This window comes from Pseudophryne corroboree, chromosome 2 (genome assembly GCF_028390025.1).
Source record: "Pseudophryne corroboree isolate aPseCor3 chromosome 2, aPseCor3.hap2, whole genome shotgun sequence".
Lineage (NCBI taxonomy): Eukaryota > Metazoa > Chordata > Amphibia > Anura > Myobatrachidae > Pseudophryne > Pseudophryne corroboree.
In genome coordinates, this window is record NC_086445.1 from 680,180,043 (window position 1) to 680,199,090 (window position 19,048).

The 19,048-nt window shown below is 47.4% G+C and overlaps 1 protein-coding gene across 1 annotated transcript in view; it reads right to left on the reverse strand.

Annotated features, from left to right (window-relative positions):
• Nucleotides 1-19,048, reverse strand: part of PM20D1 (peptidase M20 domain containing 1) — a 238,998-nt gene that overhangs the window by 20,287 nt on the left and 199,663 nt on the right. The gene's annotated exons all lie outside the window — the stretch shown is intronic.

The following is a 19,048-nucleotide window of genomic DNA, read 5'->3' on the forward strand; positions in this document are numbered from 1 at the left end:
ACCTTCTCCAAACAATTCCTCACCCTTGTAAGGTAAAACCTCCATATGCCTTTTTGAGTCGGCATCACCTGTCCATTGCCGGGTCCATAGGACTCGTCTAGCAGAAATCGACATAGCGTTGATTCTAGAACCCAATAGACCAATGTCTCTTTGAGCATCTCTCATATATAAGACAGCATCCTTTATATGTCCTAGGGTCAATAAGATGGTATCCTTATCTAGGGTTTCAATTTCCGCTGATAAGGTATCCGTCCATGCCCCTACAGCGCTACACACCCAGGCCGGCGCAATAGCCGGTCTGAGTAAGGTACCCGAATGCGTGTAAATGGACTTCAAGGTAACCTCCTGCTTGCGATCAACAGGATCCCTGAGGGTAGCCGTATCTTGGGATGGCAGCGCTATCTTCTTGGATAAGCGTGTCAACGCTTTGTCCACCCTAGGGGAGGATTCCCACCGTATCCTGTCCGTATCCTGTGGGGACTCGGAGGAAAAATATTAGGGGTGGGGGAGAGGGTAATTAGATCCGAAGCTGTTGGTTGTGGAGGAGCTGCAAAAAGATGCATTCTCTCCGGTCTGCAGCTAGGCCACCCCCCCTACTTTTTCCATTTTTAATGTTTCAATGGGGGGCAAATCAATTGTATGCAATTCGGCATTGGTGATGCCCAGCTGTGTACTTATCTGCTAGTTACAGTAGTGCCGACATCACATGAAAACTTGTGATGCAAGGAAAGGAATGGCACGTCGTGTCTATCACATGCAATTGTATTCTCCCCATTATATTCTTTTCCCCACAGTCCAATATATTTCTAGCATTATATACTAAGGGATATTTGTATTTGCGGTATTTCACTAGTTAAGTTCACCTTATGTTCCAGCTTTTGTTCATAATTCCACTTTATATAAAGAATGTGTTTGGATCTTTACATCGATCGGAAATATTAAAACCACCAGCCTAATACGTTGTAGGTCCCACACATGCAATCAAAACAGCTAGACCCACCGAGACACGGACTCTGAAGATGTCCTGTAGTATCTGGCACCAAAATGTTAGCAGCAGTTCCTTTAAGTCCTGTAATTTGCAAGGTGGGGCCTCCATGGCTCATATTTGTTTTTCCAGCACATCCCGCAGATGCTCTATTGTATTGGGAATCTAGGTAACTTGGAGGCCATCAACACCTTTAACTCTTTTTCATGTTTCTGAAACCAGTTCTGAAATCAGGATTTTGGTACTTACCGATAAATCCCTTTCTCCGATGCCACTGGAGTGTAGTTACAATGGGGAAATAGTAGGTAGTAATTGGGAGCTGGCACTTTAAAAATTCTCACACTGTGGCTAGCTCCTCCCCTACTATATCCCCTCCAAGCCAGTCTACGTAAAACTGTGCCCGAGGAGAGCTGCAGTAACCAAACCGTAAGGTAGAGGAGGTTAGCCTCGCCCTGTAAACCAGGCGAACACAAACTAAACCTGGAACAGAACCTGACAAAAAATCAGGCTAGCCTGAACTCAACAAGCAGTCATCTGGTGATCTGCAAACCGTTAAGCAAAAAACCAGGAGGAACAGCGCTGGGCGGGCGTCCAGTGGCCCCTGTGGAATCGGAGAAAGGGATTTATCGGTAAGTACCAAAATCCTGATGTCTCCTTCATCCACTAGGGGCCACTGGAGTGTAGTTACAATGGGGACGTCCCAGAGCTCCCAAAAACGGGTGGGAAAGCGCTGAGAGTCCTGTAAAAACTGCTCGGCCAAACAGTGATGCAGAGGCCGTAAAAGTGTCAAACTTGTAGAATTTGACAAAACGAATGTCGGTTTGACCAAGTAGCCGCCCGACAAAAAATATTCATGGAGACCCCGCGGGCAGCTGCCCACGAAGGTCTTACAATGCGCGTAAAGTGCACTGAAATAGAAACGGAGGCTCCCTAGTAACCGCCAAGAAGACTGTCTAATGGTCAGATGTATCCAACTGCCCAGCGTATGCTGGGACCCCGGCTATTTAGTACGGGAGCATCGTACAGAACAAAGAAGAAAAACACTTCATCGAACAGCCTGAGACCTCTGTGGAGAGAGTCAGCGAGCCCTGACAACATTCAGAGAGGACTGAAAAACACTAGTGTCAGATTTATATGAAAAATGGACAACCCCTCTGGAAGAAACGACCGCTGAGGCCGAAGCACAGCCAGGGGAGTTGCCAATAGAGTACTCCCTGAAAAAGAGGCCGAACTTACGGCCGCTAGGCTAATCTCATTTGGAAGAAAAGCGAAAAAGGCAGAGACCTAAAATTCCGGTCAGTGTGGTTTGAAGCGCAGCGGAGCAAAACCTCCCAGAGAAACCAAAGATGAATGGTAACTGGAAGAAGGGGGAAAAACCCCTTTTATCCTTATTATGTCCCATAAAGATTTCCAAAAGTGGCAAAAGCGAGAAGAGGTAACAGATTTCTGAAATCGGGGCCCAGTAGGACTAACCGAACTAGGGAACTCCTCCCTTCTGAGGTCTCGTGAACAGTCACACGGGTAAACGAAACCAGTGTAAGATTGAACAAAGAAAAAAGGACCCTGTTGAAGTAGACAGTCCAGTCGAGGTAGGAGCCAGGGCTCCTCTACTGACAACAGGCGTATCTGTATCTTCGAGTCCTGCGTGGCCCAACCAGCGCCACCGAGAGGACTAGCACACATAATTCCCTCCTGTGTTACCGAACATGAGGTAGAAATAGAAAAGGAGGCAGGATAGAATAACCAGAAAACTCCCCAGAGCCCTGAGGGCCCCCTCGGCTACTGCCACCAGAGCTCACGTCCGAGAGTAATAAAGGGTTAAAGAGTCAGTCAGAACACCCTGAGGTCGATCCGAAATCTCCGCCCACAGCGGACCAGCTGACAAAACTCCGGGGAATGTTCCCTCACCCGGGAATGTTCCCTCACCTGGAAAGAAGATTGTTGTCCCCCGCTCAGAGGGGAATGGAGGCGACCACTCATTGCGTCGCAACTTGACTGAAGGAATAGAGTATCTGGTGCCGAGGAAGGAAAAATCCTCTGACGGACCGTGTTGAGAAACGTCTATGCGGAGCATAAATTGGATCTGTGTCGAATCAGAAGCTCCTGGATCCTCCGGATATTCAGAAGCCACCTAATGTACAGAGTGGGATAGTAGCAGTAAATTGTCCCATTAGGGAACCAACGTCACCCACTGCCCTTGAAAAAGAGTTATTCTGTGATCTTCCTAAACTCTGTGGGAGCGGAAGAGGGACCGAGAGGAAAGGACTGACAGTGAAAATGAGAATCCTGTAATGCGAATCTGAGAAAAGCCTGTCCAACGGAAATCAGTAAACAGGCATCTCTGAAGACAAGGGACACGTAAAACCCCCTTTTTTGTTCAAAGACAAGGGACACGTCAAACTCCCTTTTTTGTTCAAACTGGCAATCACAGACTAAAAGGATTGTAAGGCCAGAATAGGCCTGTCCAAGCCACTTGGCTTCGGAACGTGAAAAGAAAAACAAAGGCCTGAGTCAAATGATATCTGAAAAACAGGGGTTAGAAACCTATGGAGCGCAGCCTGCAGTATGACTCTCTTGTCATCGTAAATCGGCCGACCCATGCCGAGGGACTCCTGAGACGGTTGTAACCACCCCAGCCTTCTCCCTTTGACCTGCGCCTACCCTGGGACCCTCCAGGTGGCAGGAAAGTCTGTGTAATGGGTGTATAGGATGACATAAAATCAGACTGGACCAAGGATGTTGAACCTCTGCTTCAGCCTTTTTACCCTGAAAACCCCTGGTGGCGAAGATATCACCTGTGTGGAGTCGAAAGCCTGAAAGGGCACGGAAAAATCTAAGGAGAGACCAGTAAAGGTCTGTCTTGGATCTGGGGCAGTAGTAGGAGAAAGCAGAGTGGACTTACCTCCAATGGTTCAAGAAAACCTGCAGAAAGTTCCTTCCCCAGAACCATCTGCCCCGTAGGATTTCATGTTCACCTGTCACTGTCGCAGCCCCAGAGGTCGTCGGGTTAAGACAGCCAAGCGAAGAAGCAGGGTCCGAGTCTGCAGACGTGGAGACCTCCAAAGAACATAAAGCAGAATCGCGATTCTGACCTGTACAAAAGTATTAATTGATCCTGATGCGAAGCATCCTGTAACCTAGAGGGCAATTGTACCCCAACCTACCTGCTCCGGACGCGGTAGAACCGCGCTGCCGCCTATGTCGATGGATCCCTGAGCAAGGTTGCCTCAGGAAAACGGCAGCTTGTTGGACCGGCGATACATCGAGGGGTATACCCTGGAGAGGTTCTGATACCCTTTCCTGCCGTCTGCGGGGAAAGGATAGGAAAACAAACATTGTTTGATACCTGAAATTGTGTATTCGGGCGTCTGCCGGCCGTCTACCGGAGCCTGGCCAGCTTATCCGAAACTGGACCAGTCGCTGTCATTTCGTCCTCGGCGTCGAACCCTGATGGACTTGACGTGTCCGCCTCCTTTACCTGCAGTCTCAGACGAACTGCTGTATAATGCACCTGGATATTCTGAGACACTGGTTCAGACTCCACAGAAAACAGACATCATCAGTATTGTAACATGGAAGGTTAGTTAGCCAGGTTCCTTTAGAAACCTGGAGAGGTGAAATGACGTACAAGGTCTCTGGTTACCAGTGACATTACCTGCATAATCTGAGCTGTTCAAACAGGAGCGTCCTGCAGGTGCGTGGAGGGCTCTGCAGATGGCTATGCAGATGGCTCCACCGCATACTTCACACCTAAGAGGGAATTCTTTGACTATCCCAGGTGAGACAAACGAAAGGAGAAAAGGTGGGTTAAATAAACACAGCGCTATGCAAGGTCTGCACTATAATGTGTGACCGACACGATTCAACTAAACTTTCTGGAGCAGCGGAGACCTGAACCAGTAGCGCTGCGCTGTGGACAGGAGTCTTAGCCCTAGGCTATAGGAGCTCTCCTTAAAGTTTTGTTTGGATTCAAACCCCTGTTCAGATACCCGCTACTAGCGTACTGAGCCACAGCGCTATTTGTCTGATGCCTTACACACATTCCCCAATTATAAATAGCATTAGTAACTAGTGACACCAAGGAATAATAAAGGGAAGGCAACACCCCGCCCTGTATTTAGTGTACCGCTAATTAAGGTGCACCAGATGTTTCTCGGAGGTTCCGCTGGCTTTTCAAAATGGTGACCAGACTGCGAGAAAAGATGGGGGAAAATGTTATGTGGCAAGGTGGGGTATTCTTAATAGAAAACATTGCGGAAGTGTTTGTTTTATCCCCTATATCTGGTATTTTATGGATATATCTATAAACATACCCACACGCACTTAAATATATATATATATATATATACACACACACAAACATAACTATATATGTATATATACACACACACCACCGTGAAACCCACCGGGTAGATAAATACCGTCTATGTGAACCCAATAGGGTAGATAAATACTTTGTATTTGTAGGTAAATAAATACTGCACAGTATATTTTTAAATTATTAATGAGCTGAGTCCCAGCTACTATAATAGAGCAGGTTTCCTGATTTGCATGTAGGGAATGCCGGGCAGAGGACTCTACTGCAGGAGGAATGTATCTATATTTCAGCAGCATGAAGTCTGGAAAAGCTAAAAACCCCAGAGACAGGGTCTGTTGCCTAGCGACAGTGAGACCTGGGAGCCCGCTGAGTAAAGCGGGTTATAAGCCTTTACTCACCCCTCCTACCTGCAAAGAAATCCTCCCTGCACAGCCAGGAGAGGAATGAGCCTTCAGTGTGAGACCCCACACACACTGGAGCGGCGTGCTGCAGCGGCGCGGGGAGCGGAGAGAGCCCGCCGTACAGAGCGGGAGTTAGCTCCGCCCCCCCCTGCCTCGGCGCGCAAATGTATCCCCCGGCCGCCTTGCTGCGGTCGGAGTAAATGTAACCCCCGGCCGCCTGTTTGCTGCCGCCGGGGAGCGCCTGTATACTGTAATATATGCTGCGGCCGGGGAGCGGTGTGTAACCCCCCCGGCCGCCTGTATGCAGCTGAGAGTCTGAGCCCGCCGGACGGAGCGGGAGTTAGCTCCGCCCCTCTGCTCCGGCGCCACTTTTAAATTTCAAAAGCTATGTATGACCCGGCTGCCTGTAAGCTTGTGCGGCCGGGTAGTGTAAATGTATCACCCGGCTGCCTGTCTGCTGCAGCCGGGGATTGAAGAGCGCTGAGCCCGCTTACCGAGCGGGCTGAAGCTCCGCCCCCCACATAAAGGCGCCAAGTTCACACTGCAGAGCAACTATTTTTAGAACCGACGACCTCTCTCACCCTAGCCCGGTTACGTATCCACTGGGCTACTGTGGATGCTTTTCAGTGTAGGGGATATTATGCACAGTAAAGACCATCACATCTAAGAGTCTCACTCCATATTATGTAAAATCACACATCAGTCTGGAGGGGGGGAGATTGTACTCACCGCTGTCCTTCTGATGGAGTGGCCCCGACACGCGCTGCACGTAGCGGTGTCCGGCCGGAATCTTCTGTGATGGAGTGGTCCCGACACACGCCGCACGCAGCGGTGTCCGACCATTTTTGATACTCACCGCTGCCATGCTGCCGGAATCTTCTGCTGGATGGAGTGGTCCCGACACGCGCCGCACGCAGCGGTGTCCGCCAACTCAGGAGAGCTCAGTGTCTCCCTCAGCCGGGGCCCATCCCGAGCCGCACGCAGCTGCGATGGGACCCCGCCGGCAGCTCCCGCGGTGCAGACTGGCAGTGGCAGAGCTGCCAGTCTGTGAGTGTGTGTAAGAAAAATAAAATAAAGAAAAAGAAAAAATTCTTCAGCTAAACCCAAGTGAACCAGCTCCCTCGGGCACTAAACTAAGACTGGCTTGGAGGGGATATAGTAGGGGAGGAGCTAGCCACAGTGTGAGAATTTTTAAAGTGCCAGCTCCCAATTACTACCTACTATTTCCCCATTGTAACTACACTCCAGTGGCCCCTAGTGGATGAAGGAGAAAATGCAATATCTTGCTGGAAGAGGCCACTACCATCAGGGAATACCGCTGCCATGCAGGGGTGTCCTTGGTCTCCAACAATGTTTAGGTAGGTGGCAACAGGGCCGAAACTAGGGGGGGGCTAGGGGGGCAGGCGACCTGGGCGCCGGATTGGAGGGGGCGCCGAGACCCCCTAACACCCGCCGCGGCACTTTTATAACTTTGAAACACCCTTCTCCCGAGTGCCCAGCTCGGGGGGCGGGGTTTCGCGGAATGACGCGATTGCGTCGTGACGTCACGGCGCAAACGCGTCATTCCACGAAACCCCGCCGGAGGAGGGAGAAGGGGGAGCCGCGCAGACCGGACGAGGAGGGAGAGGCGGCTGAAGAGCGGCGAGAACCGCTTCAAATGTAAGTCAGCCCCTCTCCCTTCCTCTCTCTCTCTCTCTCTCTCTCTCTCCACCACCTGCCGCAATGTGTAAAATGGGGACCTGTGCCTGCCGCAATGTTTAAAATGGGGACCTGTGCCTGCCACAATGTGTAAAATGGGGACCTGTGCCTGCCGCAATGTGTAAAATGGGGACCTGTGCCTGCCGCAATGTGTAAAATGGGGACACTTTTTCCTGCCGCAATGTGTAAAATGGGGACACTTGCCAGCGTACTGTGTAAAATGGGGACCTGTGCCTGCCGCAATGTGTAAAATGGGGACACTTGCCAGCGTACTGTGTAAAATGGGGACCTGTGCCTGCCGCAATGTGTAAAATGGGGACACTTGCCAGCGTACTGTGTAAAATGGGGACCTGTGCCTGCCGCAATGTGTAAAATGGGGACACTTTTTCCTGCCGCAATGTGTAAAATGGGGACCTGTGCCTGCCGCAATGTGTAAAATGGGGACACTTTTTCCTGCCGCAATGTGTAAAATGGGGACACTTTCCTGCCGCAATGTGTAAAATGGGGACACTTGCCTGCCGCAATGTGTAAAATGGGGACACTTGCCAGCGTACTGTGTAAAATGGGGACACGTGCCTGCCGCAATGTGTAAAATGGGGACACTTGCCAGCGTACTGTGTAAAATGGGGACACGTGCCTGCCGCAATGTGTAAAATGGGGACACTTTTTCCTGCCGCAATGTGTAAAATGGGGACACTTGCCAGCGTACTGTGTAAAATGGGGACACGTGCCTGCCGCAATGTGTAAAATGGGGACACTTTTTCCTGCCGCAATGTGTAAAATGGGGACACCTGTCTGCCGCAATGTGTAAAATGGGGTCACCTGTCTGCCGCAATGTGTAAAATGGGGACACTTTTTCCTGCCGCAATGTGTAAAATGGGGACACCTGTCTGCCGCAATGTGTAAAATGGGGTCACCTGTCTGCCGCAATGTGTAAAATGGGGAATGGGGACACTTGCCTGTCGTACTGTGTAAAATGGGGACACTTTTTCCTGGATATGAAATTTATGTTAGAAAAGGCAATTTTTCAGGTAAAAAAGTTCTGAAAGAGATATATATATATATATATATATATAATATTTTTATTCATGTATTTATTTATTTTATTACTATTTTTATTTATTTATTGTAAAAGATTTTTTTTTTTTTTTTTGCGGGAGGTGGGGGGGGGGGGTCAAATGACTACCTTGCCCCGGGTGACAAAAATCCTAGTTTCGGCCCTGGGTGGCAAGTGTCAAAGTAACATCCATATGAATGACAGGACACAAGGTATACCAGCAGAATATTGCTCAGTGCTTCAAACTGCCTCCACTTACCACCACATTGCCATCTCTTCCCCAGGTAAATGACACACATGCACCTGGCTATCCACATGATGTAAGAGAAAACGTGATTCAGCATACCAGGCCATCTTTTTCCACTGCTCCAAGGTCTAGTTCTGATGCACAAATGCCCATTCTAGGCACTTTCAGCGGTGGACAGGAGTCCGCATGGGCACTCTGATGATGCTGCGACGCACTGCGATGTATTGTGTGTTCTGACACCTTTCTATTATAGCCAGCTTCGACGTTTTCAGCAATTTGGCCTAAAGCAACTCTTTGGTGGCCTTCTCTCCCTATGCGCATCAGTGAGCCTTGGGCACCCCTGACCTTGTCATTGTTTCACTGTTGTCCTTCGTGGACCAATTCTGGTAGCTACTAACCACTGCATACTGAGAACACCCCACAAGTCATCACTCCATCACAAATTTGCTTGGTCAAAGTCGCACAGATCCTTACGCTTGCCCATTTTTCCTGCTTCTAATCATTAACTGCAATAACTGACTGTTTACTTACTGCCTAATATTGTATATCCCACCCCTTGACAGATATTCAGTTCACCTGTCAGTAATTTTAATCAATGTTATGGCTGATATATCTTTATATTGGTGGAGAGAGAGAAAAAGCAGGAGAGGGACTATGTTGAAGGGGAAAAGAGAACAGTGAAGGCATAAAGCATTAAGGGCTAACCGAAAGGGAAGACAAACCTGTGAAGGGAACAGAAATACAGAAGAATGATAGTAGGGGTGAGAGGTGTCTACAGAATGAAGACTTCTGGTATACTTCCAAATAAAGACTACAAAGTACAAGAAGGCAAGAAAAAGTACTGCTGTTTGTTATGTGTGCCACTCTAGGAGGAAAGGATCTAAACAAGCCTGCAGATGTACAGTACATCAAATTGTAAGGGTTTTTTTCTGTACAAAATGTTATGTCCACAATTAATGTGCCCAAAATCGAGATACTTTTCTAGCCCAAAAGCTACAATTACTACTGCTAGTAGGTATACAATATTTCTACACAATCTTACCCAGAAGATTCAGAGCTTTAAATATGATTGTATATATATTTTTTTTCTTTTTCCATAAAATATGAATTTTCTTATTACCTATCATACAAATGTCTTACACTTAAGGCCCATATAGACGGGCCGATGCAGGAGAGATGTGTGCTGAGCGAACCGCTCAGCACACATCTCTCCTGCCGCTCAGCACAGCGCGATCTGTGCTGAGCGTGCGGGGGGAGATGGGGGGGGGGCGCTCACTTCACCCAGCGGGTGAAGTGAGCGACCCGCTGTATTGGCCTGCATGCAGGCCAATCTAGCAGCAGCGATAGCGATGTGCGGGGCCGCGCATCGCTATCGCTGAGAGGGCTACACACGGAGCGATCATGCCGATATTCTAAGCAATCTAGTCAGATTGCTTAGAATATCGCTCCGTGAGTACCCCCCCTTAAGATCCCTATGCAAATTAAATTGCATGCTGCAATTATCTCCTTATGCTTAGCGAAGTGAAACAAAGTAGTAAGGGGTATGCAGTGTAGGTCCATTATAGTAAGGGAATATTAAACACGTGACTTATCCAAAGCAAAACAAAGAAAGAGCAGTCCCAGTGTAGCTTTCAGGTGCTCTAGCACAGGGGTAGCCAACTCTGGTCCTCGAGAGCTACCAACAGTTAACGTTTTCGGATCTTTTAAAATGTGTCAGTTAGTAATGACTGCACCTGTGCACCAGGGACGTGCAGTCAGGGGAGGCAGTGCCTCCCCTGTCATAATGATTAAAATGATAAAAAGAAGATTTTATAACACAGTCTGTTATAAATATCTTTTTTTATTATTTTAATAATTCTCCCCCCCTGTGGCTGCTTGTGAGGGACAGCTGGGAGGCAGCGGGAGAGGTGCCTCCCGCTGCTAACACTAAAAGTCCGGGCAGCGGGGGGCGGGGCGCAGCAATGGGCTGTGAAAGCCCATTGAAAATGAATGGGGAAGCGGCACCTATACTGGTGCCGCAATGACAGGGGCGTGCATTCAGCCCCGATGAATGCACGCCCCTGTCAGTGCCCCAGATGTGATTGGGCCAGCGGATCCAGTGCTGGATCCGCTGTCCAATCACTAGCGAGCCCCCTTCCCGGCTGCAGCAGGCGCCGTGGGCGCCCACTGCAGCCAGCGCCGCTGACTGACACCAGAGGTCATAATTGACCCCTGGTGTCTGAGCGGCGCTACTATGGGAGAGACGTCATGAGTCATGACGTGTCTCCCATAGTACAGCAGAGACGAGCCGGCGAACGGAGACGGAGGACAGCGCTGCAGGAGCGGTAAGTATTTGTGTGTTTTTTTTTCTTTCTGTGTTTGTGTTGGGGGCAACAGGAGCACAGCAACTGGGGGGCACAACAACAAGGGGCACAGCAACAGGGGCACAACTATAAGGGGCACAGCAACAGGGGCACAACTATAAGGGGCACAGCAAAAGGGGCACAACTACAAGGGGCACAGCAACAGGGGCACAACTATAAGGGGCACAGCAACTGGGGGGCACAACAAGGGGCACAGCAGCAGGGGCACAACTATAAGGGGCACAACTACAAGGGGCACAGCAACTGGAGGGCACAACTACAAGGGGCACAGCAACTGGGGGGCACAACTACAAGGGGCACAGCAACTGGGGGCACAACTACAGGGGTCACAGCTACTGGGGGCAAAGCTACAGGGTGCACAGCGACTGGGGTCACAGCGACAGGGGGAACAACTACTCGGGGCACAGCTAGGGGGCACAGCTATTGGGGGCAAAGCTACAAGGGGCACAGCGACTAGGGTCACAACGACTGGGGGCAAAGCTACAGGGGCCACAGTGACTGGGGGCACAACTACTCAGGGCACTGCTACAACGGCACAGCTACAGGGGTCACAACTACTGGGGGCACAGCCACAAGGGGCAAAGCTAAAGGGGGCACAACTACAGGGGTCACAACTACTCGGGGCACAGCTACAGGGGTCACAACTACTCGGGGCACTGCTACAGGGGGCAAAGCTACTAGGGGTATAGCTACTAGGCTCACAACTATCGGGGGCGCCTGCTCCATCATCCCAGCCAGCAGCAGCACTCTCCCCTGTCTGTGCTAACGTCCTCCCGCGTCAGCGAGTGTATAATATTCATTAATTTCTCTCTATTCTCTCTCTCTCTCTCTCCTCCTGTGGATTACTTTGTTTGTAAGTATAATTTTCATTTTTATAGGTACCGGCCCTATTGGATTCTACTGGACAAGTGGACGTGATCGGCGTGGGATGTAGGTAAGTAATCTCTCTCTCATTTTTACAGGAACCACCTAGTGGATTCTACATGAACAAGTGGACGTGACCGGCGTGAGATGTAGGTAAGTATGTGTGAGTGTGTAAGTGTGTTTTAATAAATTTTTACTTTCACGGTGTGTGTTGTGTTTTTATTTGGGTAATTTTTTTGTTGTATAACTACAGGTACCAGCGGGCCCGTTATTTCCCCGCATGCTGGTACTTGAGGTTCTCCAAGTACCAGCAAGTGGGGGAGGCTTGCTGGGCCTTGTAGTTCCACAACAAAAACAATATTCTTTTTTATACAAACTTATGGCTACCAGTCCTGCACCCACCGCCCAGGGGTGCTGGGGATAGCCTCGGGCTTCACCCCTGGCCCTTGGGTGCCTGGAGGGGGGGACACCTCTTGATTTAAGGGGTCCCCACTCCTCCAGGGAACCCCGGCCAGAGGTGACTAGTTGGGGGGGTAATGCCACGGCCGCAGGGACCTACATAAATGTGTCCCCCGGCTGTGGCATTATGTCCCTGGCTAGTGGAGCCCGGTGCTGGTTTTAAAAATACGGGGGAACCCTACATCTTTTGTCCCCCGTATTTTTGGAACCAGGGCCGGTCTAAGAGCCCGGTGCTGGTTGTCTAAATACGGGGAACCCCTGTCCAATTTTTTCCCAGTATTTAAACAACCAGGACCGGCTCAAAGAGCCCGAGGCTGGTTATACTTAGGAAGGGGGACCTCACACATTTTTTTTTTTACATTTTTTAACCCATTCTGACCCTTCTCCATTAAGTTAATGGAAGCCCTGGACAACAAAATTGCATTCATGTCCTCCTCCCACTCCCTTCCCAAACACTAATTTTTATTTTTTTTCTATAAAAATGTACAATATATCACAAGTATGATGAGCAGGCAGGCAGAGGGTATTGGCGGCATCGGATTGAGATGCAAATTAGTGGCGGAGGGCTGGGTCAGTTGATGGTGGGCAAGTTTGTAAGCCACTGGCGGTGGCAGCAGGCATCGGCTCAGAGGCAGTAGCGGGCATTGGCTCGGCGGTGGTAGGGGTCATCGGCAGGATTCGGCGGACATTATGGCTGTAGTGCCTCACCAGCCTCTGACCTCACCGCACGCCACTGCTGTGCACCTGCCAGGTGAGCTGGAAAACGTGAACTGTTGGTAGCTCTCGAGGACCAGGGTTGGCTACCACTGCTCTAGCACAAATGTAAAATGCAAACTGATGATGATGATAGGCAGTCATTTCTGATTGGTTGAATGCCTCTTGATCCTTCCCACTGATACTGTATAAATTATTAGTATTGCTGCTGCAGGCAATATGCATTGTTTAAATGTTATTTGCTTTCAGTCTACAACCGATTTTATTTTATATTTACAGCTGTATTTAATGGTATTTTAAATTCCAAATGTGACTTTAGTATTGATTACTAACTCTGTCCATTCAGTATAGCACACTTCATTAAAGTAATATTGAAAATTTGAATACTGTAACTTTAGCACTGTCAAGCAGCATTACTTGAGAAAAGCAGGCGCATATGCACCCATTTATTTTCCAGCATAAACCTGGGTGCATATATTAATATTTCCTCTTGGTGTAAATCTTCTACCCGTATGGTGTTAGACACTTACTGAGAGGTTTCATACTCCACATGCTGCACAGTCTATTTTGCCGCATTTTCTTAAATTTTTCATTTTAGTCTATTTACATTTTTCAGTCTATTTGGGTGCTTTTTAAGCAAAATGTGTCCAAATCTACATAAGCCCCTCGGTCTACGGGTGAATCAATTAAGCGTGAGGTCCGATAGTGTCACACCATGTGATGGGAAGCTAGAAAAACCATGTCATATAGGTGCAAGCAAGAACAAGCAATGTCTACCTGCCATAAAACCTGGAAATGCATGTAGCTGCATCTCCCTCTAACTTACATTCCAGGCAATTAGGTATATGCAATTCCGGACGAATTGCGGCTTTTTTTCGACCGTATTAGGATTCGACACTACTCGACAGCCGAAACACTCCACCCGGGACCATGAATTCGACATATTCAATACATAACGGATTCGACACTCCCCTTGTCGAATAACGGACCAATCGTCGAGTAGTGGGCGTCCTGGATTCAACTTCCCGCCGTTTTGAGCCCTATATAGGGCTTGTTTTCTGCGTGCTCAGCAGCCATTTTGTAACCCTGCAGACGTACAGCAAGGGCAGGATCCCTCAAATATTCAGAGGGTAAACACCCTGGCAACAGAGATGAATGTCCGCCAGGATAGTTTTCGGGATGTCGTTGGAACCAGACTGGACGCCATTGAGAAGACAATGGATAAGATGGCAAACGGTTTGGTTAACATGCAAAAGGTTCTTGCCGACAGCACGGCAGAAACGCAAAAGACCAGACGAGAAGATCACAGGGAGACTATGGACATCCTTCACGTTCTGGCCACATCCATCAACCGGCTGGTGGATAACACATCATGCCTGGCACACAGCGTTGACAACATGTCGGAGAGCCAACGACATTCGGCAGCCAGCCACCAGATCATCGCAACAATGCTACAGATGATCTATGATAAGATCCCAGAGCCAGCTCAACAACACGCTGGTGAACCTCCACATCCGCCACCACAAGCCACACGGACGCCTCCTGCCCTTGCTCCACCACAATCCTGGTATGGACGGTCACAGCTGTACCAAGGATATACACCACCGGCCGCATCATCTACACCAGCACGGCCACCGAGGCCAATTCAACGCACCCCACATCTGCCAAGGGCATCGACGCCACATCAGGAGGAAGAAGAGGATCCGGACGGCCAACAACCACCATAAGTCCCGTCGTATTGTTTTATTATTTACTATTCATGTTTTTCATGTTTCCCTTTCTCCCCCTCCCATTAGTTTTTTTTTTTTCTTTCAATTGTTTTAATTTTGTGTTGGGCTCCCCCACCCCTGACCGGATACTACCGAGGAGCTATGTCTAGGCATACATGCGCGGGCATGTATGCGGGCGAGTGTGGTAACTGATGAAAGCTCCTTGTGGTTACATATATGATGGGCCAAAGAGCTATTCTGATACCACTTTTTTTTTTTTTATAAACCAAACAAATCACTTTTGATTTGGTGTAAATTAGGCTCACACTGTAGTGTGAATTTCCTATTCACTAGTGTTTGTTTTTTGCTTCTTCATAGGATTGGTTGAAAACTTAAAGTTGATGGCGTAGATGGGTTGTGCGTACCAAGGTGAGTAAAGCGATGATATTAGTATATATTCCAGAAACTTTGGACCGTCTGACCCTGGGGAACAACACAGTCCAGCAATGGGTCATGCTGGACTGTGTGGTTCCACAAGTGCAGCCGTGTCAAAGTGCTGACCACTGTCTTGACTCTGGCACTTTGGACCGTCTGACCCTGGGGAACAACACAGTCCAGCAATGGGTCATGCTGGACTGTGTGGTTCCACAAATGTTCTTGGGAAAGGAATGAACATGACATCATTAGTGTCTTTACTTAATATGGAATTTCTTTTTTTCCCCCACAGATATCTACACAAGAAAAGAATGTAAAGAAGAACAAACACTACTTTTTTTGTTTTACAGGTTGAGTATCCCATATTCAAATATTCCGAAATACGGAATATTCCGAAATACGGACTTTTTTGAGTGAGAGTGAGATAGTGAAACCTTTATTTTTTGATGGTTCAATGTACACAAACTTTGTTTAATACACAAAGTTATTAAAAATATTGTATTAAATGACCTTCAGGCTGTGTGTATAAGGTGTATATGAAACATAAATGAATTGTGTGAATGTAGACACTTTGTTTAATGCACAAAGTTATAAAAAATATTGGCTAAAATTACCTTCAGGCTGGGTGTATAAGGTGTATATGAAACATACATGCATTCTGTGCTTAGATTTAGGTCCCATCACCATGATATCTAATTATAGTATGCAGTTATTCCAAAATATGGAAAAATTCCATATCCAAAATACCTCTGGTCCCAAGCATTTTGGATAAGGGATACTCAACCTGTATTACATTTTATTTTTTAATCCAAAATAAAATACAATTTTAATTCTACAATACATTTTTAAAATGAGAAGTTTTGTGTGGTTTTTCTTTAAATTATTAGTAAATAAAATGTAAAATATGGCATTTCATAGATGCAGTGGTATTGTGGTAGGTCACCCATGGTACAGCAGGGGAACGGTCGTGTCCCTTGACATCCATGCTGTTTCCTGCAAATCGGGAAGGATACTCCGCAAGACCTGTGGAAGAGAATAGTATGAGGTTCCAGGTACTTGTGTCATCCAAAGACAAGGTACAAGCAACACTTGGAAACCCTCCAGCACTTGAGAAACTACACATCCAAGCATGCCCTGACAAAGCGTAAGCATTGCTGTGTCAGTGCATGATTGGATATGCAGTTTTGCAAATGCCGGAGGGCCGCAGTTGGGACATGCCTGGGTTACTTGGACAAGAGGGAGTTTTGGGCAATACATCTCACCTGAGGGGGGTGTCTGCTACATGGCGGAGGTTCAGGTCCACATCACAAGTAGGTCGCCCATGGTACAGCAGGGGAACTGTCCTGTCACTTCATCCACGCTGGTTCCTGCACCTTGGGAAGGATACTCCGCAAGACCTGTGGAAGAGAATAAGGAGGTAATTTGAGAGCGTTTCCTCCACCCTGGGAAAGAACAAAAGGTCCCAGCAACACTGCGCATATACACAGGTTACTCAGACAAGATGGAGTTTTGGCCAATACATCTCACCTGAAAGAGTGACTCTAACATGGCAGTGGTTCAGGTCCACATCACAAGTAGGACGTACATGGTAGAGTGGGGTAAACTGGTCCAATACAGGAGTGGCTTTGCAGAAGTGTATCCTGGGTAAAACTGTTGAATAATGGGTACATTCCCCTCAGCAGAGTGAAGAAAAAAATATTTGTAAAAAATCTATTAAATAATACTTGTGGGTCAAAAATTGACAAACCAAGTAGATAATCCCTTCAAATATAAATAGATATGCTATTATCAATCCAAAAAGCTAAAAAAAATATGTTTTAAAATTTTTTAATCAGCTCTCGCCAGCAAAGTGAGGCGGAATGAAATTGACGAAATTACTGTCGAAAAGCACTGTTGTCGAATCGACATTCTTCAACTGAATATACTTTTGTTGAAAAGCCGCATTTTGACCATTGCAGACATGTCGAATTTTGAAAATGTCGATTTGAAAAATGTCGAATCTGAAACGGCAGGTATTTTGACTAAAAGTACTGTATTGCATTGTCGAATCCAATTCGACAGGTTTTTTTTGTCGAAAATGCCCCGTTTTTCGACATTTTCATGAATTCGACCGCAATTGCATATACCTATATGCACTCCACAAATAGCCAATTCAATAGCAACTCCCTATTGCTGGTCATTGATCAACAAATACAGAAATATGCTGGAAATTGTGCCAAATATCTGTGCGCATAATAGTTACAGGATTTTTTGCAATTATAGACGTATGCAATTTGAGTTGCTCAAAATGTTGATGGCGTAGATGGGTTGTGCGTACCAAGGTGAGTAAAGCGATGATTCTAGTATATATTCCAGAAACTTTGGACCGTCTGACCCTGGGGAACAACACAGTCCAGCAATGGGTCATGCTGGACTGTGTAGTTCCACAAGTGCAGCCGTGTCAAAGTGCTGACCACTGTCTTGACTCTGGCACTTTGGACCGTCTGACCCTGGGGAACAACACAGTCCAGCAATGGGTCATGCTGGATTGTGTGGTTCCACAAGTGCAGCAGTGTCAAAGTGCTGACCACTGTCTTGACTCTGGCACTTTGGACCGTCTGACCCTGGGGAACAACACAGTCCAGCAATGGGTCATGCTGGACTGTGTGGTTCCACAAATGTTCTTGGGAAAGGAATGAACATGACATCATTAGTGTCTTTACTTAATATGGAATTTCTTTTTTTTTCCTCACAGATATCTACACAGGAAAAGAATGTAAAGAAGAACAAACACTACTTTTTTTGTTTTATTACATTTTATTTTTTAATCCAAAATAAAATACAATTTTAATTCTTCAATACATTTTTAAAATGAGAAGTTTTGTGTGGTTTTTCTTTAAATTATTAGTAAATAAAATGTAAAATATGGCATTTCAGAGATGCAGTGGTATTGTGGTAGGTCGCCCATGGTACAGCAGGGGAACGGTCGTGTCCCTTGACATCCATGCTGTTTCCTGCAAATCGGGAAGGATACTCCGCAAGACCTGTGGAAGAGAATAGTATGAGGTTCCAGGTACTTGTATCATCCAAAGACAAGGTACAAGCAACACTTGGAAACCCTCCAGCACTTGAGAAACTACACATCCAAGCATGCCCTGACAAAGCGTAAGCATTGCTGTGTCAGTGCATGATTGGATATGCAGTTTTGCAAATGCCGGAGGGCCGCAGTTGGGACATGCCTGGGTTACTTGGACAAGAGGGAGTTTTGGGCAATACATCTCACCTGAGGGGGGTGTCTGCTACACTGCGGAGGCTCAGGTCCACATCACAAGTAGGTCGCCCATGGTACAGCAGGGGAACTGTCCTGTCACTTCATCAACGCTGGTTCCTGCACTTTGGGAAGGATACTCCGCAAGACCTGTGGAAGAGAATAAGGAGGTAATTTGAAAGCGTTTCCTCCACCCTGGGAAAGAACAAAAGGTCCCAGCAACACTGCGCATATACACAGGTTACTCAGACAAGATGGAGTTTTGGCCAATACATCTCACCTGAAAGAGTGACTCTAACATGGCAGTGGTTCAGGTCCACATCACAAGTAGGACGTCCATGGTAGAGTGGGGTAAACTGGTCCAATACAGGAGTGGCTTTGCAGAAGTGTATCCTGGGTAAAACTGTTGAATAATGGGTACATTCCCCTCAGCAGAGTGAAGAAAAAAATATTTGTAAAAAATCTATTAAATAATACTTGTGGGTCAAAAATTGACAAACCAAGTAGATAATCCCTTCATATATAAATAGATATGCGATTATCAATCCAAA